Source organism: Mobula birostris, chromosome 11 (genome assembly GCF_030028105.1).
Source record: "Mobula birostris isolate sMobBir1 chromosome 11, sMobBir1.hap1, whole genome shotgun sequence".
Classification (NCBI taxonomy): Eukaryota; Metazoa; Chordata; class Chondrichthyes; order Myliobatiformes; family Myliobatidae; genus Mobula; species Mobula birostris.
Genome location: NC_092380.1, coordinates 104,343,169 through 104,361,409, shown reverse-complemented (window position 1 = coordinate 104,361,409; position 18,241 = coordinate 104,343,169). Strand labels below are relative to the sequence as shown.

Below are 18,241 nucleotides of genomic sequence, written 5' to 3'. Positions count from 1 at the left end.
GTTTCATTGGTGAACGGGGATTAAAACTGGGGTAGCTCTCAATAGAGAAATGGTAGATTCTTAAGTAAATAAAATCAGTAGTCAAATTGAGGTGAATTTATTTTCATCATAATAGATGACCTGGTCATTATTATTCAGTGGGATCTTGCTATTTGCAAATCAGATGTTACAGTTCTTGGATCACAGTGGTGAACATACTTCTTAGGGACAATCTCAGATGTTTAGAATATTTTGGGGCAAGCTTTTATATATAGGTAAGATTGTATTATTCAATGCTTCTATCTACAATTGGGAAGAACACTAGGATAAAAACACAACCTGTAAGGCTGCTGCCTCATAGCTCCAGCGACCCGGGTTCAGTTCTGATCTCAGGTACTGTCTGTGCAGACTTTGCACGTTCTCCCTGTGGCCACATGGGTCCTCTTTACTTTCTTCCTGCATCACAAAGGCATGAACTGTGAATGGCCCTTGGCCTGTAGCTGAGAGATCTGGAGAGAATTGATGGGAATGTGGGGAGAATAAAATGAAATTGGTGTGAATGGGTGTTTGATAGTTGGTGTTCACTTGATGAGCTAAAGGGCCTGTTTCCATGGCAGCAAGACTCTATGACATGTTTCTATGCTGTGACATTCAACTGTTCTAACGCTATTATTTTATCAAACTTTCACTGTTTCCATTCTACTTTGATAATAAATGTGTTTTGAACTCTAATTTGACTGCCTAGCAGACAAAGATATGTCTACTGATATAATATTGTTAAGTCGTTTTACTGAAGCAACGATGATCACTCTAAAAAGCATAGTTTGCCTCTTAAACACTGGATTAACGAACTCTGACAGGCTTGACAGCTAAATTGACTTTCTTTCTGTACTGTTTAACCACGGTTTCTGCAGAATTCCACTGTTCAAATTGTAACTCACAGCTTCATTTTGCACTGGCATATCTCAAAGAAAAATTCGATGGCTGAGAAGCAAGGATCAATTCTTGGGAAATACTGCACAGATTGCGGCTTATTTCTATAGAAAGGGGAAAGTGAGGGATGATCTAATAGAGGTTCTTAGAATTAGAGCCTCTGAAGAGATTTACTAGGGTGGATGGTAGCAAGGTGTTTCCACTATGTTGTTTAAATAGTTCAATAGTTCAATTTAATATCAGGGAATGTATACAGTATACAACCTGAAATCCTTACTCTTCATAGACATCCACGAAATATAGGAAAATTATTAACAAAAGCAGTGAGGAAATCAAGGGTAAAACTATTGCTCCAAATATGATTAGTATGTGGGTGTTAATCTCACTGTCGCAGGGAGTATTTGGATTTTTAGCTTTTAAGGGGAGATACAAAGTACATGAGGGAGGAAAGATTAGAAAAACACAAAATGCTGGAGGAACTCAACAGTGTTTGTGGAGGGGAATAAACAGTTGACCTTTCAGGTTGAAGGCGCTTCATCACGATCTTCAGCGTCCTGATGAAGGGACTTGGCCCAAACAGTCAACTACTTATTCTCCGTCCAAGATTGCTGTCTGATCTGCTCACTTCCACCAGCATTTGGTCTGTTGTTCTGGATTTCTGTTCTGGATTTCTAAAACCTGCAGAATCTCTTGTGGAAGATAAAAAGGATAGACTGGGAGGAGTCCAACAGCAAGAGTTTGCCTGAATGAAGTCCATACCTTAACATCTACAGCTACACATTGGTAGCTGTACGGTAGCATAGTGGTTAGCACAAAGCTTTACAGTTCCAATGGCCCAGGGTTCAATTCCTGCCTGTAAGGACTATGTACATTCAACCCGTGACTGTGTGCATTTCCTCCAGGTTCTCTGGTTTCCTCCCACAGTCCAAAGATAAACCAGTTGGTAGGTTAATTGTCCTGTGATTGTGTTAGGATTAAATCAGGGGATTGCTGGGCAGCACGGCTTGAAGGGCCAGAAGTTCCCATTCCATGCAGCATCTTAATAAATTTTTAAAAAATTGATTGTATTACAGCATCCACAGTTACATACTTGACATGGAGAAGAGTTAATGGAGAAGTTGTCCAAAATGAGACCAAATTCAGTCAGGCATACAGCGGTGTTGGTGAAGGGGGATTGCTGGAGGAAGAGAGCCCTCAGACCATCCTGATGTGAGATGGAGAAGTAGATGTATGTCCATGGTAATGATGGGCTGGTTGGGATCAGGAAATTGAAATCTATGAAAGTTGGGGAAGGATCAGACATAGAATTGGGATGGAACTGAACCAGGGGAGAAAAAGTTGATGTCGAAGTTGGAAGGAACCCATGCATTCCTCCTTCCTCTACTTTATCAATGTCTTGGACCTTACCGGTACTTTTTCCAGTCCTCGCTTCCTGGCAACATCGTCCATCTTCTTAATGTGAAGAGTTGATGAATTGGCATGGCTGTAGCCGGCACCATTCAACATGCCTCAGGCTGTGCTGTGGTAGAACCAACAGTGATAACACTATCCCATGATCACACTTCAGGAAAGTACAGAACGGTTACAACACAGCAGGAGGTAACGGTGACCTGCCAAGTCCATTGCCACTCTACATACGGTTACCCTGCTCCCACCAGTCAGAACCAGAATCTCAGTCAGGTTTAATGTCACTGACATATATCATAACATTTGTTGTTTGGCAGCAGCTGTACAGTGCAATACATAAAAATGCTGTAAGTTACAGAAGAAATTTAGATTAAGTTAAATAAGAAGTGGAAAACGAGAACAAAAATAGTGAAGTACTGTTCATGGGTTGGTTCACTGTCTGTTCATAAACCTGATGGTGGAGGGGAAGAAGCCTGTTCCTAAAATGTTGAGTGTGTTTCGTCAGTCTCCTGTACCTCCTCTCTGGTGGTAGTAATGAGAAAAGGGTATGTCCAGAGTTGTGGGGATCCTTTTTGAGGCATCGTCTTTTGAAGATATCCTGGATGCTGGGGAAGCTAGAGCCCATGATGGAGCTGGCTGAGCTTACAAATTCCTGCAGCTTTTTCCGATCCTGTGCAGTGGCCCCCTCCAGATACAACCAGATAGAACTCTCTCCACAGTACACCTGCAGAAATTTGCTAAGTCTTTAGTGCCACACCAAATCTCCTCAAACTCCCACAATTTCAAAGGTCAAAGTAAGATTTATTATCGGAGTACATACATGACACCACATACAACTCTGAGATTCTTTTTCTTGCGGGCATACTTAGCAAATCTATAGAACAGTAACTGTAAACAGGGTCAATGATCTACAAACTCTGCAAATGCAAATATAAATAAATAACAATAAATAAAAGAGCATGAAATAGCAAGATAAGATGTTGGTGAGGCCTAATTTGGAGAATTGTGTGCAGTTTTGGTCACCTTCCTATAGGTAAGCTGCAAATGAGGTTGAAAGAGTGCAAAGTAAATTTTTAAAGGTGTTGTCAGGTCTGGAGGACCTGAGTTATAAGGAAAGATTGAATAGGTTAGGACCTCGTTGCTTAGAATGAAGGTTGAAAAGAGATTTGATAGAGGTATTCAAATTTATGAGGGGTATAGATACGGTAATTGCAAGCAGGCTTTTCCCACTGAGATTGGGTGGGACTACAACCAGAGGTCATGGGTTAAGGGTGAAAGGTGAGAAGTTTAAGGGGAACATGAGGAGAAACTTCTTCACCTAGAGGGCTGTGAGAGTGTGGAATGAGCTGCCAGCACAAATGGCGCATGCAAGCTCGATTTCAATGTTTAAGAGAAGTTTGGGTAGGTATGTGGATAGTTGGGATATGGAGGGCTGTGGTCCCTGTGCAGATCAATGGGAGTAGGTAGTTTAAATGGTTTCAGCATGGACCAAACAGGCCAAAAGGCCTGTTTCTGTGCTGTCCTTCTCTACGACTCTATGACTTGCACCTTCTACCTGATGCAGCAGTGAGAAAAGAGTATGGCCAGGGTGGTGAGGGTCTTTGATGAAGAATGCTGCTTTTCTACAAACGTTTGTATGTCAGTGTTTCATGTAGATCTGCTCAGTGGTTGGGAGGGTTTTCCCCCTGATGTACTGGGCCAAATCCACTATCTTTTGTAGAATTTTCCACTCAGTGGCACTGGTGTTCCCAACTTCTTCCACCCTGGCTCAGCTCCCTTTTGAACTCTGTAAGTAACTCTATAAGATTGCTAACCTGTCTGTGTAATCCAAACACTAACCACTAGCTGGGTGAAAAGTCCTTTACCTTGACAAGGGGATGAGTTCACTTTTTTATCATGGGTTGTTTTTTTGGGTTTGGTTTCCTTAGCAACAGTGTCAACAAACTCCTTCTCCAACCATAATATACATGTTTTTTTTTCAATGATCTTACACCCCCTCATGTTGTTACCTGCTTACGTGATATTATGGGCAGGTACTTACTTGTGAAACAATATTCCAAGAACTTAGAAAACACCTGAAAACAGGTACAAAACCTCAAGAGAAGAAGCTTCTCCTTGCTGTTTGGAATTTTGATATTTCTTGGCTTAGGGTAAGTGAGATGTCACAGTGCTCATTCCAGAGAATGACAGATATTTTTTCCATTTTGTTTTAGAAATGTATCAAGCCTGTTCCTGTTGGTTGATTTCACTTGACTGTAAACTGAGAAGGGGTTAATTCCTGTAAGCATTGATTTGTCACCGTGAACACTGATTTCTCTCGTTAACGTTTTGGTACACTCAGAGTCAGAATTCAGGACCCCATTGAAGTTGGAAGAGGTTGAAAGCCAGAATTTGAAGAAAAACAGGCTGGTAGCTGGTCAACAGTAACCTGGAGGCACAGCGTTAGAGGGGAGATGAGAGGGATTTTTTTTTTCACACACTGTGCTGGCAGTCAATAGCTCAGTACTTGAAAGGAAGCAGAAACGTTCAGTTCATTTTGGATGAGCACTTGAGAAGTTGTAACCCGCAGAGCGTTGAACATTGAAAATAACCTGATGTTTATTCTTAAGAACAGAGGATCTTCCATGTAAGAGCATAGGGCATAGAAGCGTACAGCACAGGGAAAGGCTCTTCAGACCATGATGTGGCTCATAAATGCAAATAACCGAATTAGCCAAATGTGGCGGCAGCTCAGTGCATAAAAAAACATGAAAACAAGAGGTTCAGTTTGTTCAGACCAAACATCAGAATTGGGAAGAAATGTGATCTAGGTGGCTTTGACCATGGAATGATTGTTGGTGCCAAACAGTGCGCTTTGCGTATCTCAGAAACTGCTGATTTCCTGGAGTTTTCATACACAGCAATCTCTAGAGTTTAAGAAAAAGGTGCAAAGAACAAAAAAAGATTCAGTGAGTGGCTGTTTTGTGGGTGAGAATGCCTTGTTAAGGAGAGGGGTCAGAGGAGAATGGCCAGAATGCTTCAAACTGACAGGAAGGCGACAGTAACTCAAATAACAACGCATTATAACCGTGATGTGCAGAAGAGCATCTCTGAATGCACAACATGTCAAAGCTTGAAACGGATGGGCCGCAGTAGCAGAAGACCACTCTGGCTTCCACACCCTGTACCTAATAAAGTGGCCACGGAGTGTAAATCTTTTTTAAACTGTCCCCCTTTCATCTTAAAACTATGCCTTCCTGTATTTGGTATTTCTATTTCTGCCCTGAGGAAAAGGACTCCAACTATCTAATCCTCAAATAATTATATATGCATCCATCAAGTTACTCCCAAATCCCAGCCATTCTCCTCCACCCCGCCCCTGCTGTCAGCCTGTGATGCTCCAAAGAAAACAATTCAAGTGTGTCCAGCCTCTCAGTTAGACAACGCTTTCTAATCCACGCAACATCCTTGTAAACTTCTTCAAAGCCTCCACATCCTTCATTAATATGGTGACCAAGACTCCATATAATATGGCCTAACCAAAGTGTTATACAGCTGCAACATAACATTCTTACTTCTATATTATCACTCCAACTGATGAAGGCAAACACACTGTAACCCTTCTTTATCACTTGTCCTTACCACTTTCTGGGAATTATGCAAGATCTCTCTGTAGGCCAATGTTTGTAAGGGTCCTGCTATTTACTGTATACTTTCTTCTTACATTTCAAGGTTGAAAGAGTATGGAGAAAATGTACAGGGTCTGGTTATAAGGAAAGATTGAATAGGTTAGGTCTTCATTCCCTAGAACGTAGACGATTGAGAGGAGATTTGATGGAGGTATACAAAATTATGTGGAGTATAGATAGGGTAAATGCAAGCAGGTTTTTGCACTGAGATTGGGTGGGACTACAACTGGAGCTCATGGGTTAACCGTGAAAGGTGAAGAGTTTAAGGGAAACATGAGGAGAAACTTCTTCACTCAGAGGGTCATGAGAGTGTGGAATGAGCTGCCAGCACAGGTGGTGCATGTGAGCTCGATTTCAAAGTTTAAAAGAAGTTTGGATAGATGCAGGGATGATAGGAGTATGGGAGGGCTATGGTCCTGGTGCAGGTCGATGGGAGTAGGTGGTTTAAATGGTTCAGCATGGACTAGATTGGCCAAAGGGCCTGTTTCCGTGCTGTACTTTCCTATGGCTTCATTTCACTTCCTGAAGTGCAAGAACCCACATTTGTTTGGATTAAACTTCATCGGCCTTTTCCCTGCCCACATTTCCACCTGATCTATGCTCTGCAGAATCATTTAGCAACCTTCCCCATTATTCACAACTCCAGAGGGGAAACGTAAATTCATTTCTCTCAGCGTTGTGAGTGGTGGAACTTCCTTCCTCTAAAGTTGGTCAAGTATTCACCTTTGAATAATGTAAGACTGAGGTAATCGGATTCTTGATGAACAGTGGGGTGAGAAGTTAAACAAGGTTTAGACTGGAATGTGGGGATTACAATAGATTGGCCATGAGTTCATTAAGTGGTGGCATGAGCTTGAGGGGCTGACTGGCCTACAACTGCTCCTAATACATTTGTTTGTATGTCCATTGAACTATTGTTGAAGTGGACTGCACAGTTGTGTGGTGGTTACATAATGCTATCACACCGCCAGCGACCCTGGTTCAGTTCTGCTACTGCCTGTGCTGAGGTGGTACGTTCTCCCCAGGACCCATGGGCTTCCTCCGGGTGCTGCAGTGTTCTCCCACAGTCCAAGGATGTTTGAGTCAGTAGGGTGATTGGACAGCGAGGGTTTATTGGGCCGGAAGGGCCTGTTATCATTCTGTATCTTGAAATAAATAAGTAAATCTGGAATAACCAGCATAGGAACGGGCCCGATCACCAAACTGGTCCCTGTGTGCATCTGTGCTCCATTTGGGCATCCTGCTCTCCTTTCTCCTCTAATACAATGGGCACAGCCCTTGCTTTTCATACCTTTGGCTCCCCCTTAATTGTCATCACAAAGAAGGCCTGCCAGTGCCTCTACTTTCTTGAAAGGTCAGGGAGGTTTGACAAACGCAGCCAGATTCATCACGGGCACTAGACTCCCCAACGAGCAGGATATTTTCAATAAGGCGGCATCCATCATTAAGGATATCTAGGAAATGCCCTCTTCTCATTGCTATCATCAAGGTACAGAACCCTGAAGACACACACTTAATATTTTAGGAACAGCTTCAGATTTTAGAACAGACCACGGAATCCATGAACACTGCCTTAATTTTTATTTTCTTTTTGCTCTACTTATTCTTTTTATACATTTTTATCGTAACTTTTTAATGTACTGCTGCTGCAAAACAACAAATTTCACAACATATGTCAGTGATAATAAGGTTGATTCTGATTCTGATTTATGTCACCAAACACTCTCACAAACCTTGACAGATGTACTGTTGGAAGTATCCTGATGAGTTGAGTCAGTACTTCAAATGCAGAAAGTAGGTAGCAAAGCCGGGAACATCACTGGCAAATCCACCCCCACCGTCTTGGCCATGCCATCATCTCACAGCTACCTTCGGGCAGAAGTCCCACACCACCAGTTTCAAGCAACACGCACAAAATGCTGGAGGAACTCAGCAGGCCAGACACCAGTTTCAGGAACAGCTACTTCCCTTCAACCATTTCACTCCTAAACCAACCTGCACACCCTAATCACTACGTCATTATAGTAACACTATGACCACTTCGTTCAAATTCAGGTTTAATTATTATTCAATCATACATGAATACAGTCAAACGAAACAGTGTTACTCCAGGGCCAAGGTTCAAAGCACAGTATGATCAGTCATAAATAGTCTAGCTCTATTTATGGACTATGGAGGGGAGGAGAAGATGGCGGCGCGATGCAACACGCGCGGCCACTCCGAAATGATATCATATTTGTTAAGTAGGGGCTGTACACAATCCTAATTTGTTGAAGGCCGACGTGAGAAGCATGGAGGAACGTCTGGGGAAACTTCTGATATGCCTGCTTTGCTGCTGCTGCTACTGTGCGATCGAGAATCTTTAGAGGGGAAGGCCCCAAATCCTCGGCTTTGCCTATTGCCTGTTGCTGGGGCTGGGGTTGAAGCGCTCGGCAGAGATGGTGCTCGGTGCTCGGCGTCGGAGGGCTGGTTGGAGGCTCAGGGTTTTCGGACAGACTCAAGAGTTGGCTGTGGTCGGGTGTTTCCAGGGTGCTGCATCGGCATGTTTGCGGCGCTGGAGGTTCATGGCAGGGAGAGGTTTTTTTCTTCCTTCTACCGTCTGCGTGAGACGATGGGACTTTCGAGAGACTTTGAGACTTTTGTTTACTGTGCCCATGGTCTGTACTTTATCAAATTACGGTATAGCTTTGCACTGTTGTAACTACATGTTATAATGATGTGGATTTTGTCAGTTTTTCGGTCTTGATTTGTCTTGTGTTTCTGTGATATCATTCTGGAGGAACATTGTATCATTTTTTAATGCATGCATTACTAAATGACAATAAAAGAGGACTGAGTGTCCTCATAACCTAATCTAATCTAATCTAATCTATCATGGGCACTATAGCTTGTCTTCTGTTGAGTGAAGACTAGGGGGCAGCACAGATTCCAGCATAGATGCCACGCCATACCACCTGATGCACTCTGGTAGAGCACCTGACTCCAATGCCGCCCCTGGGTGGCTACGAACAGGGAACACCGCGGTTTGAGGCCTAATCCTTGCTATGACCAAGGGCATGCAGCTCCCCCATCGTTTGCCAATAAACCAATGCATTGGACTTGCAGCATTCCATACCACCAATGTCCAATGGGGTCTTGCAATCACAAGAAAAGTGACCAAGGTGATCACTCGTTGTCGAACTGCACATCTTCTTTGCTCACCAATGCCCCTCTGTCGCAGGCAGCACCACCATCCACACCAAGTCTGTGCTCCTTCAGTTTCCCCGCCAACATACAACTCACTCATGGGGTAAATCTGTAATATTTCAAGTTCTTAATGTCCAGCACAGTCTTGTGATCATAAAAAAAATTTTTAAAAAGACACTATCACCTTTGGTTGGCTCCATAAACATTCCAAAGACATATGAGATAGGGTTAATGAGTTGTGGGCATGCTATGTTGGTGCCAGAAGCGTGGTGACACGTAGTTTGCCCAGCACAATCCTCGCCAATGTGATTTGATGCTACAACGGATTTCACTATCTATTTCAATCTACGTGTGACAAGTAAAGCTAATCTTAAATCTTTGAATAATTTATGATTTTTCTTTTCAATGTTGTGCCTCTAATGTTTTGCACCTATAATGGTGCTGTAAGTACAGTTTTCATGACACCTCTGTGGACACATATTGTGTACGTGACAGTAAACTTCACTGCTTTCACTTGGACTAGAGCAGGGTAGTATAATCTATACCATGAAGCTCTTAAGGTTGAACAGACTTCAGAAACTCACTGTTCAGGCTCGGAACTAAGATTGCTGAGCATATTTAACACATCAGTAGGGATTGGTTGAAGGAAATTGAGTTGGGGTTTCAGGGTCTGTCAGAGATGTGAGAAACAATGACTGGATAGAATACAAAGGGTTCAGTCCATTATGATATTGTGCAGTAGTAGTTGTATTTCTGGATGAGTTGGTAGTTAGAGCCTTCTGCATTAATGGCCTTCAGTCAGACGCAATGAACACACCATTTGGTCTTCGGAAACCCACTTGGTTCAGCCTTACTTTGTCATGTCTATATTTGACTCTGGGCCACCAGCGTGGTTGATTCTTAATGGTGTTCCGCAGGAGTCGGTGTTGGGAGCACTTCTTTTTATGCTGTATATCGATGATTTAGATGATGAAATGGATGGCTTTGTTGCCAAGTTTGCAGATGATATGAAGATTGGTGGAGGCGCAGGTAGTGTTGAGGAAACAAGTAGGATGCAGAAGGACTTACACAGATTAGGAGAATGGGCAAGAGAGTGGCAAATGAAATATAATGTTGGAAAATGCATGGTCATGCACTTCGAAAGTAGAAATAAACATGCAGACTATTTTCTCAACGGGGAGAAAATCCAAGAATCTGAGATGCAAAGGGACTTGGGAGTCCTTGTGCAGAACACCCTAAAAGTTAACTTGCAGGTTGAGTCAGTGGTGAGGAAGGCAAATACAATGTTAGCATTCATTTCAAGAGGTCTAGAATACAAGAGCAGGGATGTGACGCTGAGGCTTTATAAGACACTGATGAGGCCTCAGCTTGAATATTGTGAACAGTTTTGGGCTCCTCATCTTAGAAGAGATGTGCTGGCATTGGAGAGGGTCCAGAGGACGTTCACAAAGGATGATTCCAGGAGTGAAAGGGTTATCATACAAGGAATGTTTGATGGCTCTGGGTCTGTGCTCGCTGGAACTTAGAAAGATGGGGGGGGATCTCATTGAAACCTATTGAATATTGAAAGACCTAGACAGAGTAGATGTGGAAAGGATGTTTCCCATGGTGGGAAAGTCTAGTACAAGAGGGCACAGCCACAGCATAGAGGGGCGTCCATTAAAAACAGAGATGTGGAGAAACTTCTTTAGCCAGAAGGTGGTGAATTTATGGAATTTGTTGCCATGTGCAGTTGTGGAGGCCAGGTCGTTGGATATATTTAAGGCAGAGATTGATAGGTTCTTAATTGGACATGGCATCAAAGGTTAAGGGGAGAAGGCTAGGAACTGTGGTTGAGGAGGAGAAAAAAAGGGATCAGCCATAATTGAATGGCAGAACAGACTTGATGGGCCAAATGGCCTAATTCTGCTCCTCTGTCTTATGGTCTTAATGAAATGTTCATTCAGCTCACAGACAGCTCGTCTCATAAGGAGCAATTGAGGAGTATTGAGGGAACTCTGTATTGTGGGGGGGGCAGTAGTGAGGGAGCTCTGCATTGTGGGAGGGGCAGTAGTGATGGAGCACTGCATTGTGGGAGGCGTATGGGTATAGATATGGGTATTTGAACCTCCACAATATTCCACGTGGGAATTTAAACTGGAGGAGGCAGTGTTTTTTTTATGAGGTCGAGTTGCGAGCTCGACAGCAACCTGGCACAGATGGAGAGCGCGCTCGGGAGCAGCCTGTCACTGGATCAAACTTGGGAACCTCCGTTCTTGAGCCCGGCGCTGATCTCACTGCGCCACCAGCCGACCTGGGGCAGTAGTGAGGGAGCACTGCATTGTGGGAGGGGCAGTAGCGAGGGTGCTCTGCATTGTGGGAGGGGCAGTAACGAGGGAGCTCTGCATTGTGGCAGTAGTGAGGGAGCTCTGCATTGTGGGAGGGGCAGTAGTGAGGGTGTTCTGCATGTGGGGGGGGGAGGTGCTGAGGGACCTCTGCAGTTTATCTATCTATCAATCCATTTACCTAATAATCCATTTATTTATTTGCTGGCTTCTTTATTCATTGTTACTTACAGTATTTTTTTGCTGCAAAATAATGAATTTTACAACATATGTTGTGATAATTAGCTTGATTCTATTCTGATTCTGAGCTTATAGTAAAAACACAAGGAGCAGTGAGCTAAGTACAAAGAGCTTTAAGTATTTAAGCCTGGAATTAAAAAGAAATCAGTCTTAAAGGAAAAATCAAGCAAAGTTGACATGATCCCCAAGTTATCCCTGATCATTTGTATTGTTATTTCTGGTATGCGAGAAGTTGAGTATAAACAATGCAATACTTTGTTTCTGGCACAACTGTGCTGTCTGTGACTGAATGTTGAAATTTAGGAGCCCTTGGATATATCACCTTTGTTATTGATTAACCTTTTTCAGAGGGTAATTCAGGCAAAGAAAGATTACAAGCATTGTTTAACATGAACTCATGGTGCTTGCTATGATTTATCAACATTCCGGCCATGAAAGGAAACATTTATCGCAGCAAGCAATTAATCTTTAATTACAAAAAAAAAGCTGTGACCGCTGTGAATTTTATTTAAAAAGTTTCTAGAATCATAGAGGGAAATACTAGAGAAACAGGCCTTTCAACCCACTTCATCAACCATCTATCATCCATTTACAGTAACTGTACCTTATCACCCCTTAACAGACCCTGAAACCTGACCAACCAAACCCAACTGATGTGTTAAATGTGCCCAGTGATTGTCGAGACAGAATTTACAGAATCAGAATATCGCTGGCAATATGTTGTGATATTTGTTGTTTTGGGACAGCAGTGCAATGCAATGCAATAATAATAAAAAAGTTTATACTCGAAAAAGAAAATATGTATAAAATTAAATAAAATATGTAGTGCAAAAAGAGAACAAACAAAGAAAAAAGCAAAGTATTTGGAATATTTGGAGAGGTAGAAAATATTCTGATTAAGCATAGTTAACGTGGCTTTGTGTAACATGGCTTTGTGAGGTGAAGGTCATGCCTCATGAGTCTGATTAACACCCTTGAGGAAGAGGCAAAAGAAAGTGAAGGTAGAGCAACACACACAAAATGCTGGAGGAACTCAGCAGGCTGGGCAGCATCTATGGAAAAGAGTACAGTCTACAAGTACTGACAACATCTATGGAAATGAGTACAGTCTACAAGTACAGGCAGCATCTATGGAAAGAGTACAGTTGACAAATACAGACAGTATCTATGGAAAGGAGTACAGACCCCCTTTAGTGGGTCTCGGCTTAAACTGTCGACTGTACTCTTTTCCGGAGGTGCTGTCTGTACTCATGAATTGTAGTCTTTTCTGTAGATGCTGCCTGGCCTGCTGAGTTCTTACAGCATTTTGTGTGTGTTGCTTCGATTTCCAGCATTTTCAGATTCTCTTGCTTATGATGAAGGTAGAGCAGTGGATGGATTTTAGTAAGGTATTTGACAAGGTTCCCCAGGGTAGCCTCATTCAGAAAGTCAGGAGACATGGGATCCAGGGAAACATGGCAGCATGGATTCACAACTGGTTTGTCCACAGCAGGAAGAGGTTGCTAGTAGATGAAGCATTTTCTGCCTGGAGATTGGAGTTCTGCAGGGATCTGTTCTGGAACCTTGATCTTTTTTATAAGTGATTTTCAATTTTCTGATTTTTATAATTGGCTTGGAAGGATGGAGATGACACAAAGGAAGTTAGTGTTGTGGATAGCATAGAAGGTTGTTGTAGGTTACAACTGGACATTGATAGGATTCAGAGCTGGACTGAGAAGTGGCAGATGGAATTCAATTCAGAAAAGTGTGAAGTAATTCACTTCGGAAGGTCAAGCATAAAGGCAGAGGACAAGGAATATGCCAAAATTCCTAATAGCATGGAGGAACCAAGGGATCTTGGGGTCCACGGCCATAGATCCCTCTCAGTTGCCGTGCATGTGGTTAAGAAGGTGTATGGTGTGTTGCTCTTCATTAGTTATGGTGTTTAGTTCAAGAGCCACAAGGTAACATTGCAGTTGTGCATTTAATATTTCAGTAAAACTTGAAGAATATTGTTAAGTATATTGTTTGATACAGCATTCTTTGTTGTTTACGTAATTCATTATGGTTATATGTATGAAGTATGTAAATGGCATACATCGTTATCCCACTGTGTCACTAAAGTAAAAATAAGAGAACATGATTTCCTGGGCTCCCGAGCTCCTGTGTTTTTCTTTTGATTAGTTTTCAGAGTTACAAAACATACATTGGCGATGAGGTAATTTCAAAATGAACCCAAGACAATTACCTACCTGTTGAAGCACAGCCTGTTTTTTGAAAGTGGAGAGAGATGTTTGTGTTTTAAAAAAGGTCAGAATATTGACAAAATCCACAGGTTCATAAACAGTGAGCGCCAGTTTGATAATACAAATAAATAAAGGAGGCAGAAATGGCTGGCTACATTGCAATGATAGAAGTGTTTAATTGCACAGCTGATAACTAGGTGAGGTATACTGAATGAATTGAGCAGTATTTTGAAGCAAATGAAGAGGCCAACGAAAAATGAGTGCCAGCACTGCTGAATGTAATAGGTGGAAAAACATGCAGTTTGCTTAGAAATGTGACTGCTCCAAACAAATCAGCTGAAATGAGCTTTGCTGATGTCATGAAAATAATGCAGGAACATTTAGAACCGAAACCATTGTTGATTACAGAATAATTTAGGATTCAAAACTGGAATAAAAATTGACAATACTTCAACTGACGTGGCTGAACTGAAGAAATTGTCTGAGCACTGTCAGTTCAGTGTGGGCTTAATGGTACATTGAGAGATCATTTAGTTTCTTGAATCTTACAAGAAAACATTCAAAAATGGCTCCTAACTGAAGCACACTCACATTTAGAAGAGTAGTTGAAATCGCTGTATCAATGGAAACAGCTGCGAGAGATGCAGTTGAGATTCAGTCAGCAATGAAAGTGAAGATGAATCTACTTGCAACTTCTAAACAGAAACCTGCCTGAACAATTTGTGTTACCATTGTGGTAGGGGCTCTCATACAACAGACCAATGTAGGGTTAAAGGCGGAACTTGCAGAAAATGCAACAAAGTAAGACACATACAAAGAGCATGGCAGGCAGCCAAAAATAAATGGACTGTACAGGGAAGAGAAAAAGATAAAAAGTCAGGTTGCAGTTTCAAAAAGAGCACTAATCTACATGCTGTTGATGAAAAATGTGATAATGATGAGAGTGACATTGCACTGAGTAGCCTTGGGATTCACAATGTGAAAACTAACAGGAAATAAGCAATGTGGTTTACATTAGAAGTGAATGGCAAATTAATTAAAATGGAATTGGACACTGGCTTAGGTGTTTAAGTCAGTCCACAAAATGAGTTTGAACGGCATTTCAATGATACTGAATTGAAGCCTGTGGATATCCACCTTAAGATTTATACTAGAGAAAAGATAATTCCTTTAAGATCATAAGACCATATGAATTAGAGCAGAATTAGGCCATTCAGTCCATCGAGTCTGCTCCGCCATTTCATCATGGCTGATCCATTTCCCTCTCAACCCCATTTTACTGCCTTCTCCCTGTAATTTCACACCCTGACAAATCAGGAACCTATCAACCTCCACCAGAACTACACCCAATAACCTGGTCTCCACAGATGGTTGTGGCAATGAAATCCACAGATTCACCGCTTTCTCAGGTAAAGAAATTCCACAGTCTCTCCATTCTGTAAGGACGTCTCTCTATTCTAAGGCTGTGCCCTGTTGCCCTAGACATCCACTCCACATCCACTCTACCCAGACCTTTCAGTGTTTATTGGGGATCCCCCCATTCTTCTAAATTCCAACGAGTAGAGCCTCCTCATACAATAACCCTTTCATTACTGGAATCATTCCTGTGAACCTCCTCTGAACCCTCTCCAAAGTCAGCATGTATCCTTTCTTAAATAAGGGGCCCCAAACTACTCACAGTACTCCATGTGAAGCCTCACCAATGCTTTAAAAAAAACTCAGAATTTCATCCTTGTTTTTATATTCTAGTCCTGTTAAACTAAATGCTAACATTACATTTGCTTTTTTTAACCACCAACTCAACCTGTAAGTTAAACTCCTGCACCTTGGATTTTTGAATTTTCTCCCCGTTTATAAAATAGTCTATGCATTTTTCCTTCTATCAAAGTGTATTGCTGTACAGTTCCTAACAGTTTTCCATCTGCCACTTCTTTGCCCATTCTCCCATTCTCCTAGTCTGACCTCTTCTTCTTCAATACTACCTGCCCCTCCACATATCTTCATATCATCTGCAAACTTGGTCACAAACCCATCAATTCCATAATCCAAATAATTGACATATAGCGTGAAAAGAAGCAGTCCCAACACTGACCCTTGCAGAGCACCACATATTACTGGCAGGCAACCAGAAAAGACTCCCTTTATTCCCACTCCTTGCCTCCTGCCAATCAGCCAATCGGTCACCCATACTGCTGTCTTTCCTGTAAAACTATGGGCTTTTATCTTGTTAAGGAGCCTCGTATGCAACGTCTTGTCAAAGGCCTTCTTAAAATCCAAGTATGCAACATCTACCAATTCTCCTTTGTCCAACCTGCTTATTATTTCCTCAACGAATTCAAAAGACTTGTCAGGTAAAATTTTCCCAGTTCCCATCCCACAGAGAAATCAGTTTAAATCCTCTCCAAGAGCTCCAGCAAACATTCCCTTTGGGCTCAGTGTAACCCATCCCTTTCATATAGGTCATACCTTCCCAGAAGAGATCTCAATGATTCATAAATCTGAAGCTCTGCCCCCTGCATCAGATCCTGTGTGAATGACATTCACAACAGTGAACTCCAACAACCAACAAGACACACTTGGCTTGTATGTGATAAAATCAGGAAGGCCAGCATTGTGGGGTGATGATTGGCTGAGACAACCATAATTTGATAGGCAATCCATCCATCAATTTCATGCTACATCCCCTGCAACAGAGTCAACTGAAAGCAAGTTAAGAAAGGTACTGGAAGATGCCACAGCAGTGTTTAAGGATGGCATTGGAAAACTCAAACATATCAACGGTAAAATAATGTTAAATTAAAATGTCACACCCATGTTTTACAAATCCCACCAGGTTTCTTTTACCATCCGCGATAATGTAGACAATGAGCTAGAGTGCACAGAGGCTGAAAGAATTCTTTTCAAGGTAGAGTGGAGCCCATCGGTAATGCCAGTGGTCCCAGTAGCTAAGAGGGATGTGTCTGTCAGGATCTGTGGTGACTTTAAGGTCACTAACAACCCTGTACTGAAAGATCAATACCCTCCGCCCAGGATATCTGAGTGTTTCTGGAGAGAAATACTTCAGCAAAGTGGACTTGGTGAGGCCTAGCTACAGATGGAGTTGTAAGAAGAGTCCAAAGTATTTCTCACCATAAACATGCACAAAGGGCTTTATCACTATAATAGGTTTATTTTTGGACTAGCTTAGGCACCTCCACACTGGCAGAAAGCTATGGACCATGTGCTGCAAAGTTGCCCAGGCACTCAGTGTTTCCTGGCTGAATCATTGTTACTGGTGAGAATGGCAAGTAACATCTCCCAAATCTCAAGAGAGTCTTAAAAAGATTAGAAGATTCTGAGCTCAGTGCACAATGCAACCAGTGTGAATTCTTTAACCAAGCATCATTTGCTGTGGTCAAAACCAGAGATGCACAGGAGTTGCACAACGGTGTTGAGAAAATTCAAGCAGTGGCAGATGCCCCAAGGCCAAAAGATGTGTTAGAGTTACGGTACTTTCTAGAGTTTGTCAATAACTACAATAGGTTCCTACCAGACCTGGATGTTGTGATCCACCCCTTGAACTTATTACTACAGATCAAGAAGAATTCAGATTGTATAAAGAGGTGTGAGGTGGCTTTCAAACAGGTAAAAGAAATGTTGACAGCAGACACTGTACTCACATATTATGATCCACATCATCCAGAGAAACTTGCCAGTCACACCTCATCTTATGGTATTGCTGCAGTCATGTCACATGTTATGAGTGATGGAAGTGGACTCTCCATTGCCTTGGCATCCTGTTTCCTTACCATTGCAGAGATAAATAATGCACAGATTGACAGAGAGGCCTTGAGTCTGGTTTGGGGTGTAAAATGTTTCAACCAGCACTTAAATGGGAGAGAGTTTACCCTCATTACCGATTCTCAACCACTAGTGTCTATTTTCAATCCCCAGAAGGGATTGACTGGTATGACTGCAGAGATGGGCTCTGTTTCTTGGACGACACAATTAAAAGATAGAATTCAAAAGGATGACAAATCATGGAAGTGCTCTTGGACTGTCCCGTTTACCCTAGGAAAAGGAAATACCTGATAAATTTACAATAGAGGACAATCTCCTTGACATATTCTCCCTGTTGCAGCAGAGATGATCCAAAGGGATCCAGTCTCAGGTCTACATGGTCACCCAAAATAGCTGGAATGTGCAGCAGAATTTCCAGATCCCCCATTTTTACCAGAGCCGGGATGTACTTGCCCTTGATGGGGGTTGCCTTGGGGATTGAGAGTTGTTGTACCATCCA

At 42.3% G+C, this 18,241-nt stretch overlaps 1 protein-coding gene across 3 annotated transcripts in view; it reads left to right on the top strand.

Annotated features, from left to right (window-relative positions):
• The window catches only part of LOC140205282 (SH3 and multiple ankyrin repeat domains protein 2-like), a 1,215,789-nt gene that overhangs the window by 207,485 nt on the left and 990,063 nt on the right, over positions 1 to 18,241 (top strand). The window contains exon 1 of one of the 3 annotated variants that reach the window (XM_072272779.1): positions 4,450 to 4,469. The exons of the other annotated variants lie outside the window; for them this stretch is intronic. The gene's annotated coding sequence lies outside the window, so the exon portion shown is untranslated. Of the gene's footprint in view, positions 1 to 4,449; positions 4,470 to 18,241 lie in introns of those variants that run through there. 3 annotated transcript variants of the gene reach the window in all.